Source organism: Gorilla gorilla, chromosome 4 (genome assembly GCF_029281585.2).
Source record: "Gorilla gorilla gorilla isolate KB3781 chromosome 4, NHGRI_mGorGor1-v2.1_pri, whole genome shotgun sequence".
Lineage (NCBI taxonomy): Eukaryota > Metazoa > Chordata > Mammalia > Primates > Hominidae > Gorilla > Gorilla gorilla.
In genome coordinates, this window is record NC_073228.2 from 127,321,017 (window position 1) to 127,344,370 (window position 23,354).

Here is a 23,354-nt window from a genome sequence, read left to right on the forward strand (position 1 = left end):
GGGATTCTCAGCACTTTTGTCCCAGGTCAAATAATTCTAAACTTTTATTCTTTACTCAGAAAGCTCTCATTTCCAGAGACTAAACAACCAAGCACATCTGTGAATCTTGATTAAATCCTTATTTTAAAAATTGTAAAGACATTTTTGGGATGATTGGAGAAATTTAAAAATGATTATATTAGGTAAATTAGTGTTATATTTTGGAATTACTATTATATGTGCGAATTACTGTTCTATTTCTTAGGGACCATAATGCTATTACAGTTTTATATGAAAATATCCCATCTTCTTAGAAATTACAGCTGAAATATTTAGAAGTGAAGTGTGATGTCTGTAACTTTCAAAGGATATATACACACACACACACAAAGGAACTATTGCAAATTATTAACAAGGTGGTGGGTTATTTATTTTGGTATTCTTTCAACCTTTCTATATGTTTTAAAATTTCCATAGTAAACATTTTGGAACAGTAATTTCTCTTTCTCAAGTTAGGGCAGCTCAATGGAAACAAAAACCAAAAAAAGCCACCACTCCAGGCATTGCCAATGTTAATGGAGATGAGAACTCCTCTCCTAAGTTACGTTGCAAAGAAAAATAAATTTGGATGATCAAGTGGGCTTCATCCCTGGGATGCAAGGCTGGTTCAATATACGCAAATCAATAAATGTAATCCAGCATATAAACAGAACCAAAGACAAAAACCACATGATTATCTCAATAGATGCAGAAAAGGTCTTTGACAAACTTCAACAACCCTTCATGCTAAAAACTCTCAATAAATTAGGTATTGATGGGACATATCTCAAAATAATAAGAGCTATCTATGACAAACCCACAGCCAATATCATACTGAATGGGCAAAAACTGGAAGCATTCCCTTTGAAAACTGGCACAAGACAGGGATGCCCTCTCTCACCACTCCTATTCAACATAGTGTTGGAAGTTCTGACCGGGCAATTAGGCAGGAGAAGGAAATAAAGGCTATTCAATTAGGAAAAGAGGAAGTCAAATTGTCCCTGTTTGCAGATGACATGATTGTACATCTCGAAAACCCCATCGTCTCAGCCCAAAATCTCCTTAAGCTGATAAGCAACTTCAGCAAAGTCTCAGGATACAAAATCAATGTACAAAAATCACAAGCATTCTTATACACCAGTAACAGACAAACAGGGAGCCAAATCATGAGTGAACTCCCATTCACAATTGCTTCAAAGAGAATAAAATACCTAGGAATCCAACTTAGAAGTGACGTGAAGGACCTCTTCAAGGAGAACTACAAATCACTGCTCAATGAAATAAAAGAGGATACAAACAAATGGAAGAACATTCCATGCTCATAGGTAGGAAGAATCAATATCATAAAATTGGCCATACTGTCCAAGGTAATTTATAGATTCAATGCCATCCCCATCAAGCTACCAATGACTTTCTTCACAGAATTGGAAAAAACTACTTTAAAGTTCATATGGAACCAAAAAAGAGCCCACATCACCAAGTCAATCCTAAGCCAAAAGAACAAAGCTGGAGGCATCACGTTACCTGACTGCAAACTACACTACAAGGCTACAGTAACCAAAACAGCATGGTACTGGTACCAAAACAGAGATATAGATCAATGGAACAGAACAGAGCCCTCAGAAATAACGCCACATATCTACAGCTATCTGATCTTTGACAAACCTGAGAAAAACAAGCAATGGGGAAAGGATTCCCTATTTAATAAATGGTGCTGGGAAAACTGGCTAGCCTTATGTAGAAAGCTGAAACAATCCCTTCCTTACACCTTATACAAAAATTAATTCAAGATGGATTAAAGACTTAAACGTTAGACCTAAAACCATAAAAACCCTAGAAGAAAACCTAGGCATTACCATTCAGGACATAGGCATGGGCAAGGACTTCATGTCTAAAACACCAAAAGCAATGGCAACAAAAGCCAAAATTGATAAATGGGATCTAATTAAATTAAAGAGCTTCTGCACAGCAAAAGAAACTACCATCAGGGTGAACAGGAAACCTACAGAGTGGGAGAAAATTTTCGCAACCTACTCATCTGACAAAGGGCTAATATCCAGAATCTACAATGAACTCAAACAAATTTACAAGAAAAAAACAAACAACCCCATCAACAAGTGGGAGAAGGACATGAACAGATACTTCTCAAAAGAAGACATTTATGCAGTCAAAAAACACATGAAAAAATGCTCACCATCACTGGCCATCAGAGAAATGCAAATCAAAACCACAATGAGATACCATCTCACACCAGTTAGAATGGCAATCAGTAAAAAGTCAGGAAACAACAGGTGCTGGAGAGGATGTGGAGAAATAGGGACACTTTTACACTGTTGGTGGGACTGTAAACTAGTTCAACCATTGTGGAAGTCAGTGTGGTGATTCCTCAGGGATCTAGAACTAGAAATACCATTTGACCCAGCCATCCCATTACTGGGTATATACCCAAAGGATTATAAATCATGCTGCTATAAAGACACATGCACACGTATGTTTACTGCGGCACTATTCACAATAGCAAAGACTTGGAACCAACCCAAATGTCCAACAATGATAGACTGGATTAAGAAAATGTGGCACATATACACCATGGAATACTATGCAGCCATAAAAAAGGATGAGTTCATGTCTTTTGTAGGGACATGGATGAAATTGGAAATCATCATTCTCAGTAAACTGTCGCAAGGACAAAAAACCAAACACTGCATGTTCTCACTCATAGGTGGAAATTGAACAATGAGAACACATGGACACAAGAAGGGGAACATCACACTCTGGGGACTGTTGTGGGGTGGGGGGACGGGGGAGGGATAGCATTAGGAGATATACCTAATGCTAAATGACGAGTTAATGGGTGCAGCACACCAGCATGGCACATGTATACATATGTAACTAACCTGCAGATTGTGCACATGTACCCTAAAACTTAAAGTATAATAATAATAAAAGAAAATAAAATAAAATAAGAAAAATAAATTTGGTTGAATTTGTTTTATTTCTTAATTAATTTGACACATATTTGTTGAATATTTATTCTGTACTACATACATGGGGGTAAAATAATAATCTGAAATTCCTCTAAGAATTTGTAATTCAATAATGAATACTAATTATTGTGAATTTTGCCTCCAACCTCTTTCCATACCCTTCAATAACTCTATGTAACCATCATCTAAGGCCACTACAACTAGTGCTTAAAATCTTTATCATAGCTTGGCCGGGCGCGGTGGCTCACGCCTGTAATCCCATCACTTTGGGAGGCCGAGGTGGGTGGATCACGAGGTCAGGAGTTCAAGACTAGCCTGGCTAACATGGTGAAACCCCATCTCTACCGAAAATACAAAAATTAGCCGGGCGTGGTGGCACCTGCCTGTAATCCCAGCTTCTTGGGAGGCTGAGGCAGGAGAATTGCTTGAACCCAGGAGGCGGAGGTTGCAGTGAGCCGAGACCGTGCCACTGCACTCCAGCCTGGCAACAGAGCAAGACTCCATCTCAAAAAAAAAAAAAAATCTTTATCATAGCCTATCTGGATCACTGTAATTGCTCCACACCTGATCATGCCATTTCCCTGCTTAAACTCTGTACTGCCTTGTCACTGGCCTCAAAACTCTGTGATTAATTAGGTCTCAATTTACCTCCCTAGATTTATCTATCACCACTCATACCTCAAAATCTACCATCACTTTAGATTAAATTCTTTTCCATTTTCCATATTGCTCTACTCCTTCTTACTTTTGGGGTTTGCACATGACACTCCCTCTGTTTGAATCATATTCTCCACCCCAATCCTCTTCTATCTTTGCCTGTTTACTTCTTACAAGCCCTTCAGGTCTCATATTATACGTCACTGCAGGAAGCTTTCCTTGACCTTTGAAGTCATGCCTTGACGATAGCACCTCCTACTTTCCCTGGCATTCCCCTTATCACACCACATCATAACTGCCAGTTTAATAGCCTAGTCAGTGTTTAAAAATTAGCATGCTGCACTTCTCACTATGAACTCTGGCATAATTGTTAAGATACAGGTAATAACATTGACTGGAAACATTAAATGGATATGAGAAGAGTGTAAAGTTATCTGTATATGGGTAAACTTCAAGTGATGGTTATGTCAGAGCCAAAGGAAAGCTTCCCCTTCACCCTCTGAAGGTTTGCTGAAAATCACTGACAAGAGGCAGATTACTAAGAGGAAAGGTGTACAAATTTATTTGATCATAGTTTTACTTGACATGAGAGACTTCAGAATGAAAACCCAAAGATAGAGGGGAAATTGTCCATTTTTATGCTTGGGTTCAACAAAGTATGGAAGCTGTGTAAAAATATGATCGGACAAAAGGGTAAGATCTAATGTTAATAGGCTAAGGGGGGAAGCCCAGCATGGCCTGTCTGTCTAGATTCTTTTTGGCCTCTCTGATCATGCATTCCTTCCTTCTGAGTGAGGGGTGAGACCCTTTCAGGAATGGGACTCTTATGACCTATATTCAAACAAAGCAGGTCAGATAATTTCCCTATGACTAGTCTCTCTATTTTTTTTTTTAACTTTTTTTTTGAGACAGAGTCTCACTCTGTCGTCTGTCACCCAGGCTGGAGTGCAGTGGTGAGGTCTTGGCTCACTGCAACCTCCACCTCCTGGGTTCAAGCGATTTTCTTGCCTCAGCCTCCTGAGTAGCTGGGATTACAGATATGCACCACTATGCCCAGCTAATTTTTGTATTTTTAGTAGAGACAGGGTTTTGCCATATTGGCCAGGCTGGTCTCGAACTCCTGATATGGCCAGTTTTTACAAGCAGGGTGAGAAAGTTATAATATTTTTAGATTTTATAACTGGCTCTGAGGGAAGGGATTCTGGTTTCTATGACTCACCTCAGGGAAGAGGGATCCTAATTTCTTTGGCTAGCCTTGGGGGAGAACGAGAGTGAGAGATAGGAGGGCAGATCAGAGAAAAACTTTGCTTCTGAGGCCTTCCTTTTGGGGTATTATTTTCTGAGTCCAGTGGTTATTATATGTTGCTGCTGGCAAATTGTCCAGTTAAGAAGTTCCAAAAGAGACTATATGGCAATATATTACCTACCTTTTTGTTTGGAATTATAATATTTTTAGAAACATGTAGGAAGTCAAAATTAACTCCCTTATATCTATGTGTGCCTTTTATTATAAAGTCATCTGGTACCATGACTTTAAAAGGCACACATACTCACATGCATACAATTAAAATGAAATGGAAGACGTCAAAAACTCATAACTTAGCAATATGCTTATCAACCCCCTGGTTGTTTGTTGAATTGTTCACTAGAAAGCCTTTCCTGGGTCCTCTGGTAATAGAAATAATTCTAATTATAGCACACTTCATTTTTACTGTGTAGCCCACTACAGAGCACTCTCCTCTACCTTTTTCTTCTCTTTCCTTTCTTTCTCTTTTCCCTTCTGTCATGGATTATTAATGATGGTTGGCTGTGATTTATTAGCTGTCTTGCACAGTGTTTCTTAAGTGTATCATTGACATTAGCTAATTGCCAATGCTGCAACCCTGCCATAATCCCTGTCACACTGTTTTCCGTTTAAACACTTGCTGTTTTGCCCAAACTTCCTTCACACTGATCTTCTAAAGACCAAATACAATGCTGTCTACTATTCTCTATTTATAGTAGTGCATTGATTCAGTGTGTTTAATGTCTGAAGTTTGACTTCAGGGAAGCTCAAATATATTATAAATTTTTGTGCATGTGTCATTACATACTACCTTTAAAGTTTAAAAAATCAACTAGCTCACATAATATACCAATTACCAGGCTGAAGTGATAATTCACTCTCACTTGAAAAATGAGAAGTCACCCTGATTTATAGTTTGTACCATACATTTATAGTGTATGTAACACAAAAGCATGTCTGCCCAGGCATTCTATCTTGTGACACTTCCAAATATCTACTATAAATAATGTTCATAATGAAGAGCTTACAAGGTCTCGAATACGAAATTATGGTCCAGGTAGTTTTAGTATTGAATGCATTTAATTGTTAAGCCCTTTAGAAATGTACTGTGTGTGTTGTATAGGTGTTCTAGGTGAGTATCTATTTTTAACTGTTAATTGTCATTAGTCACTTTTAACACAATGTCCTGTATGCACAAAATTGTTATATGCTCTAGGCATCTGCCTATTTCTCTCTGAGATGGATTTTTTTTTTAGTGTGTGAATAAGTAAGTCATTTCAGAATCCAGAAAAAACATATAATACACAGTTATAAAAGTTATTTCTCTCTAATTATCACCAGGCAGAGTCTGATATTGAATCACTAACTACCCTTTAGATCCGTAATTTAATGGCAACAAATGTGAGCATCACTTGCAGTAGCTTTAAACAGAATTCCTAGCCTACTTATATACTCTGGTGGTCAATCTCAGTCTCTGCTTTCTTCCTGTGGAGGAACTGAAATTCAGACTGTTCATTATCCTGTAGAAGTATAGCATGAAACTTGGCCTTGAATATCTGAGTTTCTTAATCTGTGCTTATTTTGTAAACCCCCCATAAAGCTATTTATTATTATTATTAACACTTCTATCACCACTCATGCTGTACATTAGATCTCCAAAAGTTGTTCATCTTATAGCTGAAGGTTTATACCCTTTGAACAACATCTCCTCATTTTCCCCACTCCCCAGCCCCTGGCAACTACTGTTCTACTTTCTGCTTGTATATGAGTTCAATTTTTTTCTTTTTGGGAAACAGTCTCGCTCTGTTGCCCAGGCTGGAGTGCAGTAGCCCCATCTCAGCTCACTGCAACCTTTGCCACCCAGGTTGTAAGTGATTCTCCTGCCTCAGCCTCCCGAGTAGCTGGGATTACAGGCACCCGCCACCATGCCCAGCTAATTTTTGTGTTGTTTTTTTTTTTTTTTTAGTAGAGATGGTTTACCATGTTGGCCAGGCTGGTCTCGAACTCCTAACCTCAGGCGATCCACCCACCTCGGCCTCCCAAAGTGCTGCGAATATAGGCGTGAGCCACCGCGCCCAGCTGAGTTCAACTTTTTTAGATTCCACATATAAGTGAGATCTTACAGAATTTGTCTTTCTGTGTCTGGCTTATTTCACTTAGCATAATGCTCTGCAGGTTTATCTATGTTGTTGCAAATGCCAGGATTTCCTTCTTTTATGGCTGAATAACATTCTAATGTATATATGTCCCACAATTTCTTTATTCATTTTTCTGTTGATGTACACTTAGGTTGTTTCCATCTCTTGGCTGCTGTGAATAATGCTTCAATGAACACAGGGGTGTAGATACTTCTTCAAGATACTGATTTCATTTTCTTCGGATATATATCTAGAAACAAAATTGCTAGATTATATCTTAGTTCTATTTTTAATTATTTGAGGAAACTTCATATTGTTTTCCATAATGGCTGTACCAAGTTTTATTCCCACCAACAATGTACAAGGGTTCCCTTTTCTCCATATCCTCACTGACACTTGTTATATCTTTTATTTTTCATAGTAGTCATCCTAACAGGTGTGAGGTGATACCTCATTGTGATTTTGATATGCATTTCTCTGATGATCAGTGATTTTGAGCATTTTTTCACAGATCTGCTGGGCATTTGTCTATCTTCTTTTGAAAAAATGTCTATCCGGGTCCTTTGCCCCTTCTGAAATTGGGTTACTTGAGTTTTTTCTATTGAGTTGTCTGAGTTAAGGAACTTCGATATTTTGGATATTAATCCCTTATCAGTTACATGGTTTCCAAATATTTTCTCCCATTCCATAGGTTGTCTTTTCATTGTGTTGATTGTTTCATTGCAAAGCAGAAGCTTTTTTGTTTGTTGTAGTCTCAATTTTTCGTTTTTGCTTTTGTTGCCTGTGCTTTTGGTGTCATATCCAAGACCAATGTCAAGTAGCTTTTCTCCTATCTTTTCTTCTAAGAGTTTTATGGTTTCAGGCCTTATATTTAAGTCTTCAATCCATTTCAAGTTAATTTGTGTATATGTTGTAAAATAAGGGTCAAATTTCATGTTTTGTACGTGAATACACATTTTCCCTAACACCATTTGTTGAAGAGACTGTCCTTTCCCCATTGTGCATTCTTGGTGCCCTTGTAAAAGACTGGTTGACTATACATGTGTGGGTTTATTTCTGGGCTCTTTATTCCTTTTTATTAGTCTAAATGTCTGTTTTTATGCATATAAATGTATTCTTTAATACAAATGCTACCAGGATGTCCAGGATTGAATAAAAATCAGCAATCCTCACTGACTAATCCAAGAAAAGAACATGCAACATTGTCTTTAGTTTAGCATTTAATGTTTTAAAATAAACTTCAGAATGCTAAAGTTGTTGATCAGAATTGCAAGAGATGAAGCAGCACTAAAATGCTTTGTTTGAATTTTTTTCACCCAATGAACATTATGTCTTTTCTGGTAACAATAGTGTGATGGTTAATTTTGTGTGTCAACTTGACTGGTTTAAGGATACCCAGATAGCAAGTAAAACATTATTTCTGGATGTGTCTATGAGGGTTTTCTGGAAGAGATTAGCCCATATAGAACAAAAAAGATAGAAGGAGGATGGATTCACTCTTCCTTCTGGAGCTGGGACATCCATCTTCTGCCCTTGGACATCAGAACTCCAGGTTGTCAGGCCTTCAGACGTGGAATATGACACTACCAGCTTCTCTGGTTCTCCAGTTTGCAGATGGCAGATCATAAGACTTTTTGACCTCCAAAATCACGTGAGCCAAACCCCATGATAAATCCCCTTTTATACATATCTTTATATATCCTATTCATTCTGTTTCTCTGGAAAATCTTGACTAATACAAAAAGTTCTGCTTGAAACAGAAGGTTTGAAAAATAAAATAAAATAAAAAATATAGAATCACTTGTAATTTTTCTTGATTTCCAGAAATAACCTGTTAATATTTTTGATTGTGTCTTTCTAGTGTCTTATTATACATCCCCATAGCACCAGATATTTCCCGCATTGGAATAGTCATCATGTTTGTAATATTAGTTTAATGTTTTCTTTTCCCAAGATACCACAGTCTTTGTGAAGCAGGCCTTTCCCTGCCTCATGCAGTACCATATCCAGAGTGCCTAGTATAGTGTCTGGCACATAGCAGCAGACATTCAACAAATACTGGCCATGAACAGATAGCTGTTTTCTATGCATTTATATATATTTTATACATATGCTTTTTGCTTCCTAATAGTTTATACAGCACATGTAGAATGCATTTGCAAATAAAAATCCTTTTATGCACAATTTATAATACTATCTCTGGTCAAACAATCATTGACACCTTATTTCCCTTCTACTTTGAAGATATATGCCTAATAAATCTTTAAGTAGGTACTTCATAACATACTACATATTCCAAGCCAGATCACACTTACACAGTAAAAAATCAATAGAGCCAAGCATGGATATTCAGCAGAAAACATGTATTTAAATATTGAGAATGCTGTAGTAGTGTTTCCAAAGTTGTGGAAGAGTACCACATCTTTTTAATTTTTGACAATTTCTCATGAGGAAAGCAGTTGAATTGCAATGCTCCCATGAGACTAACCTGATGTTTTTTTAAGGAGGTGGGGAACTAGGATACAAATCACTGACCTATCCGAAGGTGATGGAGTCTCCTAAGAAATTTTAAAACCAATGTATGATTATAATGAGAACAGGTATTTTAAAGTGGAAAAGAATGATAAGACCTCTTATCCCATGACTGATTACTATATATTTCTCAGAAAATCTGAAAGAAGGGGAAAATTAAAATATTAAATTTGATGCATCATATCCATTCTACAACTTCCTGTTGGTTACCAAGAACTCATTCATCACTAAATATAATCATCATCTCTTTTAAACTCTCTTCTTCATTGACACATTTTTTTCAGTTATAAAATAGCAAGACACTATTCTAAGCACATTACAATTGGTATCACCTTCTTTGCTTTCAATACTTTGTATTGGTTTTCCTCTTCCCTCTCTGGCCACGTTTTCCTACCTTTTTAACGGGCTTAGTTTCCTTTCCTTCTTCGGTAAATATTGGTGATCTTCTTCCATTTTCTCATGCTATGAGCTCTCCTTAAGCAGTCTCATGTACACAATTTAAACTACAGCAATGTCTAGAACCATATTTCTCTTTTTTTGCTATATATAATAGTATATTTTTTTCTAGAAGTTTTTTTTAATACTTTAAGTTCTAGGGTACATGTGCACAATGTGCAGGTTTGTTACATACGTTTACATGTGCCATGTTGGTATGCTGCACCCATTAACTCATCATTTACATTAGGTATATCTCCTAATGCTATCCTTCCCCACTCCCTCCACCCCACTACAGGCCCCAGTGTGTGATGTTCCCCACCCTGTGTCCAAGTGTTCTCATTGTTCAATTCCCACCTATGAGTGAGAACATGCAATGTTTGGTTTTCTGTCCTCGGCGACAGTTTGCTCAGAATGATTGTTTCTAGCTTCATCCATGTCCCTACAAAGGACATGAACTCATCCTTTTTTATGGCTGCATAGTATTCCATGGTGTATATGTGCCACATTTTCTTAATCCAGTCTATCATTGATAGACATTTGGGTTGGTAGAACCATATTTATAATATCCTGGTCACGTCCTCTTCCATTCTCTGAAGTTTTTGGCACTCTTCCTCTGTATCTCAAGCTAGGCTTTCATCCTAGGTGATACAATATCCTGGGTGGTCTGTGTGACACCTGCGTCACACATCTCCCACAATGACCTCCATCATCCCACCTCAGCCACCCACTCCCATAGTCATTCTTTGGAACTTACCATCAACTTCAAAGGGATTAATTTAAGATTCTGTGCTGTGAACAAAGCTTCCTCTTTTTTTCCATTTTCTCCTTGAAATATACTCCCACCACAATTTTTTTAAGCCTCATTAGATTTCTAGCCCATTGATCCTTTATTCTCCTGACAACCCTTTGACTTCACTTCCTTTCTTATACACCATAAATACAATAATCCAACCTACTTAAATGTTATTTTGCCAGTACCCTGAAATTATTTTCAAAATTGTCCTTCTGTCCTACCTTCTGTAATGTTACTATCCCTAAATGAGTCTATTTAAGTCTGCCTTTACCAAGTCCACTCAGGCTCTGATATTCTGCTGAAGAAAATCCTATGCCAGGTAGGTTAATATTGCCATTTATTAATGACTATTAACCTTAACCCTCACATGGCCTAAAGAGATACTATATTACTTGCCCAACTCTCCAATTGTTCACCATGATTATTCCAAAACGTTTCATGTTATCTTCAATATCTGCTACCCTTTCTTCCACCTCCCAGAATCTTAATCACTTCCAGAAGACTTTCTCATCTCCTACCTTACTGAGAAGAGAGTAACTATAAAAGGCAGTTTCCTGAAGTTGTCACCTTTTTAAAAATTGAAGTACAGTTTATTTAACTTTGAAAACATTTCAGCATTTGAAACATAAAAAAACCCAGAACATTGCAAATCTTGTTTAAGTACAGAAGGCTATTAAACTTTCATTGACACAGTGGCTCTTTGCTTTGCTGACAGTGAAGAGCTCTACAGTTTGTCTAAAAACAATTTAAAAACGACTGCATTTAACTAAAAAAAAATTCTAACACTTCTCATGCCACCCGACCCCCTTATTCCAAGCAGCACAATGCTATGTCAGTATATAAAAAAACAAGACTACCCTAAGCTAAATGGAAGCCCATCACAGTGGAAACAGTTCCAGCCTCACAGTGCACCCTCTGAGCTACGGCCCCTGCAAAAGACATCTTTCCCTATAGCCTCAATACCAAGCATCAAGAGTTTGTATTGGTTGTTTTATTCTTTTTACAAACTATAAATATGAACAGTTAATAACTCAGGATTTCTAGCCAATAACCATACAGTTAACACCACCTTACAAATTAAAAAAGTCAGAAACATCTTTAAATGCCTTGTTACACCAACAACAAAGTACACAGTGAACAGAACGCAAGAGTGCTTTTTCATTTTTAAAATGTTTGGAAATACATACAACTTTGATACCATTTCAGGGTGTTCCGGACACCCATGGCCACTTCATGTGAACCACTGACAACTTCTAGAGCACTTTGAGAGGCTAAAATATGATCATCATCAGATTTTGTAATTAAACCTAATGAGGCCAATAGACACTTCACAATAAGAAACATATCAATTACAATCCTCCCATACTCTAAGATATTCACATAGAGATAGATAAATGGTTTTAAAGTCATCCTCCTCCACTGCCTCCTCCTCTTCATTCTCCTCATCTTCTTCGTCTTCTGCTTCCACCTTTTTCCAGGCAACGTTAGTAGGATGTTTTGTGCCATCAAACTTTCCTTTATGCTTACAGTCAGCAACATCCTTCTCATACTTCTCCTTCAGTTTTGCTGCCTTAGTGATGTAAGAGTGCTCTTCACTGTCACTTAAGTTATTCCTCATCTCACCCAGCTTTTTTTTTTTTTTTTTTTTTTTTTGCTACTTCTCCAATAGAGACACAAAGGTTTGTGGATTTAATCTTGGGACAAAATTCTGAACAGAATGGGAAATACCAGATGGTGGTCTTCTAGGGGCATACAGGTTCTTCTTCTTGCCTCTCTTAGCTGGTCTGTAATCCTTCATTTCCCAATCATAGCATACTTTATTTGCCTTTGCAATTTCATCAAATTTAGACTTATCTTTCCCAATCATAGCATACTTTATTCTCCTTTGCAATTTCATCAAATTTAGACTTCTCTTTCCCAGACATTCTCTTCTACCTCTCAGACCAAATTCTGCAAAATCAAAAGAGTCCTCTGGGTTTTTCTTCTTACATTCTTCTCTTCAATTCTGTGCAAAGAAGGCATAAGCAGACATCTTGTCTTTTAATTTGTTACAATCACCTTTAACCCTCCTGACTGTATTGTTTGTTAGTTTGGGCAATGCAGGGCACCTCAACTTGTCATCTTAAGACCTACAAATTCACATTTGCACCTGCTCTTTCCTCCTTTTATCTTAAATCCACTACAATTCACTCAACAAACATTTACTGAGTGCCTACTATGTGCCAGGCACTTTGCTAGGTGCTAGGAGCACAAATATTAAGCTAACTAGTCTCTTACTTCATGGAGCTTGTAGTTTTGTGGGAAAGAGATCCCTTAAATAACTATGTTAATCATCAATTAATTACATTTGTGATGAGTGCCATGATGAAAACAGGGTGCTGTAAGATCATATAACAGGAAGATATGACCTATATTTAAAATAAAGACTTTATATAAGTAAGATAAGCAGGAGTTTTTAAGGAAAGAGGTATGTAAGTGGAAGAAATTTCAGCCAAGAGCATGGTGTATTAGTCTGTTCTCACATTGCTATAAAGAACTACCTGAGACTGAGTAATTTATAATGAAAAGAGGTTTAGTTGGCTTATGGTTCTACAGGCTATACAGGAAGCATGACTGGGGAGGCCTCAGGAAACTTACAGTCATGATGGAAGGGCAAAGGGGAAGCAAGCACATCTTCACATGGTGGCAGGAGAGAGACAGAGAACAAGGCAGAAAGTACTATACACTTTTAAACCATCAGATCTCATGTGAATTCACTCACTATCACCAAAACAGCAAGGGGAAAATCTGCTTCCATGATCCAATCACCCCCCGCCAGGTCCCTCCCCCAATATTGGGAATTACAATTCAACATGAGATTTCGGTGGGAACACAGAGCCAAACCATATCACATGGATAACAGCATGTCTTTCCAAGGAAATGAGAAATGATTGAAATGTCTGGAGTATAGAAAAACCAGTATAAGATGAGGTTGAGGGCAGACTGGTCCTTGTTAATCATGTTAGGAATTCTGGTCATTTTTCAAACAGGAAGACATTATAAGAAGGAGACTATGGAATTGGGAGACATCAATCTATATGTATCAACATAGAAAGATGTTCACAATGCAGGCAAAAGATAACAAGTTACTGAATAATATGTATAGTATGTATGATTGCATATGTGAAAAAACTGTTTTCTTACACATAGTAAATCTGAAGAGAGACACAACCAGACAGCAGATTAAAAATAAGTGGAAGGATGTGTAATCAAATGTTAAATGTGATTGAGAGTAGAACTGTGGATGCTATCTAGTTTTGTTTTTCTTGTTTATGTTTTCTGGGTATTTTCTAATTATTTGGTAATTGATATACATAATGTAAAGAAAAAAATGTTTTTAAGTTAAAAATCCAAAGGTAAATAATCTGGGAGAAGGCATACCAATGTTCCCTCCCATCTGCATCTATAACAGCTATCCATAACAAAAGGAAAAATAAATTAAAATTTTGGAGGTAGGAATAAATGAAAAGCTATTTTATGCTTAGGATACCACAGGCTTTTTTTTTTTCTTAACGTGATACTATGCTAAAAGAATCTCTAGGGACATGGAAGTGTTAATGCACTTCTCTAAGCACTCAACAAAAAGTAAGAGGCAGCAAGTTAAAATGGCCCTTCACAATTGGATGGATGCCTGAGCAAAATCCAATTAGTGGCAGCCTCCTCCGGAGTTGAGACTAAGAACCCATTTCCATTAGAGCGGTCCTTGGTCCAAATCAGATCATTCTTTTAGGAACTCAGGTCTCTCCATGACAGATCCAGCTTAGTTTAGGACCCTTGGGACCCTAGTACATAATGTATCAGTGGAAGTGCCTTTTGTGTAGAAGACTCACTGAAATGAATGAATTAATGAAAACATAATAATAATATGGCTAGAAGGGCAGTCCGAGCATCAGAAATTTTGAGAAGCTGAACAAAATAATAAAACAGTAATGATAATAGTGATGGTAAAAGTAAAATAGTTGCTATAAGGTAAGGCAAATACCCAGCTCTTAGAGTCTACTAAAATTGACAAAAAAGAATGTTATCAGAAAAAATGCTTTCTTCGTTTTGGCTGCTATAATGAATGCCGTAAACTGAGTAGCTTAAACAATATTTCTCATCGTTCTGAGGCTGGATGTCTGAGATTAGGGTGCCTGCCTGGTTCTTGGAGAGGGGTTCCTATCTACCTGATTATGTCCTCACATGGTCTCCCTTGGTATGCATACACACACAGAGATATCTCACGTCTCTTCCTCTTTTTCTAAGAGTATTAGTCTTATCATGGGGTCTCCACCCTCATGGCCTCACCTAAACCTAATTACCTCCCAAATGTCCCACCTCCCAATACCATTACACTGGGGACTAGGACTTCAAGATAGGTATTTGGGGGGAACACAAACATTCAGTCACTAGGAAATGCCAACATAATTTACAGAGGCAGAATGTCTCCTGAGTCATTTTATAACTGGTTACACATTAAATGATGCCATTATTTTTATAAAGAAAAAAATAAAGCCAGTCCTGGTGGTAAATCCCTATAGCCCCAGCTACTTAGGAGCCTGAGGTGGGAAGGTCTCTTAGGCCCAGGAGTTAGAGACTGCACTGAGCTATGATCGTACCATTGCACTCAAGCCTGGGTGACAGAGGGAGACCTCGTCTCTAAAAAAGAAAAAAAAAAAAAAGGTGGGGGTTGTCAACCAAAGTTGAGTAGTCAGCATGAATGCCTAGATAAAAGGACATCAAAGAGAAAACTTGGCAATACCCGCTCAGCGTGTCCAGTGGAAAAGAGATATTCGAATCCTAACTGCTCTATTGGGACTCTGCGGTGAGTGACCCTATTTTGGAGGCTGATAAACCAGGTTATTATGGGGTGATGTCATTAGGCATTTAAGCACTACAATTCTCCTCTTCCCCTCTCAACTGTCACCACCCTTTCCCTCATCCCGTGTTCACTAAATAGCTTCTGATTGTAATATGCTTTCCCACGCGCATTTCCTACAGGGAAGGAATGTGCTGCTCTTGCAGACTTGAACAGTCCATGGGACTGCTCTTCTTAGCTAGCTGTCATTCTCATTTATACAAGCTGTCTTCTCCAAGCTCCTCTGGCATATGACTGTATCTAGAGGCTAAATATAGTCCAGAAATGCTAATCAAAAGGGATGAACTTTCCTATTTTACTTATTTATAGATTTAGCCCCTTACTCACAATCTTCCTCTTCATCCCAAACTCTGTCCTCCTCCTGGGTGATTTAAACATTCATGTGGCTGTCCCTTTCAGCATTTTGGCCTCTTGCTTCTTTGGCATGCACATATTCCATTAGCTTTTCCTTTATTCCACTGCAGCCATATGCTCCCATGGCCATATCCTAGATCCTGTCACCACTTGAAATTTTTTTACATCCTAAGTCATTAACTCCAGTTTCTTATTCTCCGACTACAGCTTTTTCTCTTTCCAGCTTGCTAGTTCACTACTCATACCCATTGCCTCTTTAGTTCCTTTAAGGAATCAGAGCAATGCAAGGTTTTCTCACAGATTTTTGTCATCATTCTCAAAAGATTGTTACTTGTACACCTTTTTTTCTATTGTGGGAAAACATACATAACATAATATTTTCTATTTTAACCATTTTGAAGTATTTAATTTAGTGGCATTAAGTATATTCACATTGCTGTGCAGCCATCCATCTCCAGAACTCTTCATTTTGCAAAACTGAAACTTTATATCCATTAAACAATAATTCCCCATCCCATCCTCCCCTTAGGGCCTGGCAAACACCATTTACTTTCAGTCTTTGTGAATTTGACTACTCTAGGCACCTTATACAAGTAGAATCGTATGGTATTTGTCCTTTTGTGTCGGGCTTATTTCACTTAGCACAATGCCCTCAACGTTAATCCATGTTATAGCAAGTATCAGAATTTTCTTCCTTGTTAAGGCTGAATAGTAGTTAATTGTATGTATATGCATATTTTGTTTATCCATTCATTTATGATGAACACTTGAGTTGCTTCCATCATTTGGCTATTGTGAATAATGCTACTATAAACATTAGTGTACTCATTCATCTTTCTTATTGCCAATCTGAGAGATTCTGTAGTTCATTTGAATATGAACCAAACCAGTATTAAAATGATTCCTAAAATATTTGATATTTATCTTTCATCTTTACTTTTTCTAAAAATGGCAGCAATAATTCAGATGTAACTTGTGATGGTCATTTTTAACTAAGCTACTTTATACTTGTAAAAGGCCGTTCATTGATTGGGTATGCTATCAATGAGTATGAGTACTCCACTAATGCTGGCTAGCCAAAGTATGTTTATTCAACACCCAAAAATATATAATGTACCACCTTAAGAAGATTTAAGCCTGGGTGTGGTGGCTCATGCCTGTAATCCCAGCACTTTGGGAGGCCTAGGCTGGTGGATCACTTGAGGTCTGGAGCTCAAGACCAGCCTGGCCAACATGGTAAAACCCCATCTCTACTAAAAATACAAAAAAAAAAAATTATCTGGGCATGGTGGGGCATGTCTGTAATCCCAGCTGCTCCAGAGACTGAGGCAGGAGAATGGCTTGAACCCAGGAGGCAGAGGTTACAGTGAGCCAAGATCATGCCACTGCACTCCAGCCTGGGTATTGGGTGACAGACTGAGGCCCTGTCTCAAAAAACAAGAAAAAAAGAGAATATTTAGATTAATAATACGGCTTTCAAATATAGTTTTTCAAAGGGATTTTTAATTAAATGCAAGGTCAACTCTCTTTTCTTTCAGGCATATGCGAGAATTTTAGAGAATTTTATTCTCGGCTCTCCTTGTAGTTAGGAAAGGCCAGGAGACTAGTTCTGGTGAATGGATTGGAAGAAGTGTATGTGTGCCTCTTTCAGACTGAAGCAATGTGGGCCTACTTCTATGCCAAAGCTCCTTCTTCCTCTGCTGCACTGACTAAGGAGAACATTTGTTCCAGATGGCACAGCAATAGGATGGCAGAATCAATAATAAACCATCACTGGGCAGCCACATGGAAGGCATTTGCCCTGGACAGTTGCCCAGAACTTCAACAGACATTTTGTAAGCAAGAAATACACCACCAAGGTTTGTAGGGTTATTTGTTTCTGCAACATAAGCTAACCTATCCTGACTAATACAATAGGGGACTATTTAAGTAAATTGCGGTTGATAAATATTTATTAACCATGAATCTATTAAAATAAATGAGGCTAATATGTGCTGATATAGAAAAATCCCCCTAATATATTAATTTTAAAAAGCAAGATACAAAAGAGTGTATATAGTATGTTACTATTTATATAAAATAAAATAGGTGCTGAGTATCTTTCCAGATACTCAAAAACCCAGCAGAAGTGGTTGTCTCTGAGAAGAGGAAAGGAGAGCACACAAGTTTGGGTGTTAGGCATTTTTTACTGTTTTATTTATTTTTTAACCAAGTGCATGAATTATCTGGAAATAGATGAATAAATAAATATTAAAAGCAATAATGAAAGCCTAAATTAATCCAGTGGTGAGGGGATCTGAAAAAAAGAGTAAATTTGAGGAATGAAGCAGAAGATAGATTGATAAGATTGGATAGTTTATAAATATGGAGAAGGATGTAGTCAGAAGTTAACCATAATGTAAGTTCCATGAGGGCAAGAATTTTTATCTCTTTTGTTTTTTGATAGTAGATATTGACTGAATAAAATATCAATCCTTATTATGTTAAAAATTGTCCTTTGTGATTGGCATGTTTAGAAATAGATAATGGCTTTTGTTTTCTACATAGTAAAATTTCAATAAAATGATTATTTTTGTTTTGGCATACGTGGCACTTTTAGCTCCTGGTAACTACTTAATAACAATATATTTAAAAAGATAAAATTAGACCATGGAAATATGGAATTAAACTAATGGTTTGGAGTTTACCAGATATTAAATGGTAGGGACTTAAAGATCAACTGATGGCTATCTAGAAAAATGTAAGCTGCTTTAGAATTCAAAAATGACTTTATACAAAACAATTTTGCCTTTAAGGCATAATGCCTTTATATAAATCTATTCCTGAATTTTGTTTAGAGTGTTTTGTTTAGAAGTATCCAAACAATAACGCTCATCTATCTCAAGTTATTAATTACTTTGCCAAATACATAGATCTAAGGTTTGATTCCTTTCTCTTCCCTTGTGATTTGTTGGAATTTTGCATTGATATAAATAAATAGCATCGCCTATAAGAAGGATTGCCCTTCTTTCTCTTGAGAATTTTGAAGAGAAAGACTTTTCAACCATGTAAACCAATGGTAGTTCTATTATGTGTCATAGGACAATTTGTAATTTCTCAAAAGTTAAGAGAAGAACAAATTGCTTGGCGTGGGGGAGGGGGTCCTCTTTACACATAAGCAGCCAGTTCTATCTTCACATAAAAGTGGAAGAGGTGCTAAGTCCTCATGTAACATGATGAGGCAAAGTGGATCACCTTTCTTCTTCACAGGCAAAAGTAGCCCAGTGACCCAGAAAGGGATATGGCAGGCATCCCCAGTAGCAGAGCTCTGCATCCCAGCAACTATGTTATGAGCATAGGTGCAGACCAAAGCCTGTAAGTGCTGTCTGGGCTAAAATCTAGAGGCTTTAACATTTTATGCTGCTACTTGTAACTCAGACTCCCCACTCTGGTCCAGAAACTTTCTAATCAATGCCTCGTCCTGCATGGCTCGTAACATTTTCTGGACAGTTCACATACCATGTAACCAGTATGCTGGCGTCTTTTGTGGATTCTATGCTGAAACCTTTTTCCCTGACCCTTCTACTTTCAGATAATTTCTGCTTTCCTGGCACCTGACCTAACTCATAACTTTTTTCTTGTCTTTGGCATCCCTTTTCCACCGTAATTTATACGCACTCCTTTACTTATGGGCTTCTGACTGCTTAGGAAAACATTTCACCTTGCCCTGTTTGGCATCTAACTCTTCTCAGGCTTCTGCAGGCAATACCTTGCAGCATACCCTGACCCCTTAAATAGGATCTAGACAAGTAAATAGGATATTTCAAGAGGAATATCCTGGAAATCATACAATTGGTCACCTTCAGCATTGTGAGAAATGACACTGTCAACTTGTCACTGCATGTGTCAGTGTTATATGTATTCTGTTCTCAAAAGTTAGATCTCATTTCAATTAATTGTAAGAAACTGTCAACATTCTTTTGCAACACTGGATGTGTGTTGTGTTGAACAAGGCTGGGCTGTTTAAAATCTAAATTGCTTTTATAAAGTCAAAAATTCAATATTTTTAAATTTTACTTGTAGGTTGACTTAATTATTTCATACATATACCACATAATAATTATAGTGATATCAGACAGTTGATTTTTTTAGTTGCTTTCTTTTGTGTGAGAACAGGGAGAAATTCCAGCATTTCAGTCAGAGATTTGGGCAGAACCTCCCATTGTGTAATCCCTTCTGTTACAGTAACCACAGGAGCCAAATATATCATCTCTTCAAGCTTCTGGAAACTTTCATTCAGACATGTGATCAAGACTGTGTTCATCTGAAATTATTCTTGAGAAATATAGGGACATCAAACAATCATTCATGGTGATGTACTGGAGGGTTTATCTTCAAAGATGAGGCAATTCTCCTCATGCTCTATCCTCCTCTAAACTCATTTCTCCTAACTTGTAAAGAGAACAAAGTCTCGGATGCTTTGGGGAAGATTATAAGATCATACACAAAAGGAAAAGTCCAATGCGACAAAATATTTCCATGACTAGGAGGCATCTCAGATATCCCGTTTTGCATCGACATACTTCTTCACCCCTTTGTATAGCAGCAACTATGCTACCTTGGATAGACAGATTCAACTCTCCTAAGCCTCATTATAACCAGGGACTCATTAGTCTACAGGGTGTTTTTATGCAAATTAGGAAAAGATGCCCCTTTTTTCAAGACACTTCATTGATATCTGTCAGAAAATTATTATACTAATTTTATTAGAATAAGACATTTTACTGTCTTAAGCCAAACAAGTCATAATATATATGAAAATACAAAATTCCAGAATGTAAACAGCACACTTTATGTAAGACTTGACTGTATTCTCTTCTTAGCCTGTTTCTCGATAGCACAAGGAATCAAATAGCTAGGTGGAGGTTGTTTCTTCTAATTCAATGGAACCATAATTTTTTATATCTGGAGTAGGAAATCATTGAGTATCAAGAATTCTAAATCAGCAAACCCTAAGAAAGGAAGGAACAAAGGATCATTAGTTTAATAGTAAGAAGTATCACCCTGTTTCACCCATTGGTTCTTGGACCCATATAATGTTGCTATAGGCTATGGTTTGAGTGTTTGTGTCCTTCCAAAATTCATATGTTGAAACCTAACCCCAAAGTAATGATATTAAGACATGGAGCCTTTGGGAGGTGATCAGATCATGAAAGTTCTGTCCTCATGAATGGGATTAGTACCCGTATAAAAGAGGTTAAAGACAGCTGCCTTGACCCCTTTTCTGCCACGTGAGAATATAGAAAGAAGGCACCATCTATGAAGCAGAGTAAGCCCTCGCCAGACATTGAATCTGCTCGCACTTTAATCTTGGACTTCCCAGTCTCCAGAACTGTGAGAAATAAATTTCTGTTGTTTTTAAATTACCCATTTGAAGTATTTTGTTATAGCAGCCCAAACTGACTAAGACACGATAGAAGAAAGAGAACCAAATATTTGTCTATGGTTCAGAGCACTTACTGCATCTACAGAATAGCACTCTAGACTGGTAAGATATTGTTTTCTGAACTACATAATTGAATGTTCAATAGGCATTCTGCCATTCTATAAAGGTAAACTGCTTTCAAGTGATGGGGCATATAAAAACTGTGATTCCACGGAGATCAGTGTATTGCCTTATTTCACTAAAAGGTAAATAGATGAAAAGAAGAAAGAGAGGTTGTTAATGAATAAAGTGTTTATTAAATGGTGGTACAGATGTATGGCAATCATTTAAATTCAAGTCCAAAATAAATGTCTATTCCAACGATGATAAAAACTGTCCCTCCATGAAGAAATATAATCAGCCTGATACCAAGTGCCTTTCTGGTCCCCTAAAATTGAGTACCACCTCAGAGGCTTATCATATTGGACACTCAGCAGTGGCAATAGCCAGGCCAGCCTTGATGAGGGGAAGCCCATATAGTTGAGCCCATGTATAGGTTATGTTTTCTCAGGGTAACGACTTTTTTTCATGAGCTTATCAAGAAAACACAAGAGTATCCCAGGGAATGTCCATTTTTAATGCAAATCTCTCTAATTCAGCCTGTACCAGGACCCAATAGCAAACAAAAGCTGTTTCTCAAAAGGGGAATTATTGTTTGGCAAAGTGGATGTGCTTATGTTCAAACACCCCAGGGGCATCTGCTGTGATTTTTTAATTGGAATTTCCACAGGGTTTAGAGAGCATTTCAATCAGTTACAAAAGCTTCGAGTCCTGTTGTATTCAGTAGGTCACAAAAGCCAAGTAAAGCTGCCTGCAGTGAAGCTTGGACTATCTAGCCTTTTCTAGTCCCAGGTCCCAGCCCAATCTTGCAGTCATTTACGTCACCGTGTAAATGAATCGAAGAAGCACACCCATATTATCAGTTGCTTTCCAAATCCAATGAAGCCTGTAAAGTGTTATGTTTCCTTCTTCAATGGTATCAGGTGCGAGGTGCAGTAACTTATTCTTCATTTTGGAAATGATATCCTTATGTGCTTCAGACAGGTGAGAGCCCCTGTAAATCACTGCTACGTTTTATTTCTGGGTTTTATGGGCATAATACAATAATGTAGTTTACTAGCATGATGCCCTATGGAATGGTGACACAATCAAGTACTCTGTGGACCTAATTGTAGCACAGAGCTCAAGAACTATAATCCCGAGACAAGAAAAGTAAACTATGGTTTCCAAAAAGTAAAAATAAACTTCTTTTGAGATTCTCTATTTTTTGAAATAGCATTTGTCAGATTAATAGATGCAAACCAAAAATTGTTTTTATTTGCTCCAGTAAAGAAACTGTATCTGGATTGACCACCATGACTCAAGAAGCAGATTAAGTTTGTGATAATCAACTGGACAAGGGTCTTTGTGAAACATTTTCTGAGTCCCAGGTGAATTCTGCATAAGCTAAATAAGCTACTCCCTGCATCTTTTAAGTCTTCCAAGGTGGCATTTAACTTTGCATCTCCTCCCCACCTCTCCTAGCCTTCTCCCCAGAATATGGCTTTTGATTTACTCTTCTGACAGGGAGGGGGATTCTAAGAGTTTTCTTTGGTCTTTCCTACCAAAATGGCTAGCGTGGCCATATGCTTTCTCATTAAAACCAGGATATTTTTCATAGTAAAAGTGAATACTAATTAATAATTATGCCAAAAACAGATGCAAACTGCTACTTTGGGGTCAGAAATGCAGTGTGGGGATTTGGTCATCAGCTGAGATTATCTGTACTGATACTACACATTTAGTAATCAG

General features: G+C 37.5%; 1 pseudogene; it reads right to left on the bottom strand.

The window, feature by feature from the left end:
• Positions 1 to 12,193: 12,193 nt before the first annotated feature.
• LOC129533558 (high mobility group protein B3-like) overlaps positions 12,194 to 23,354 on the bottom strand; it is a 43,855-nt pseudogene continuing 32,694 nt past the window's right edge.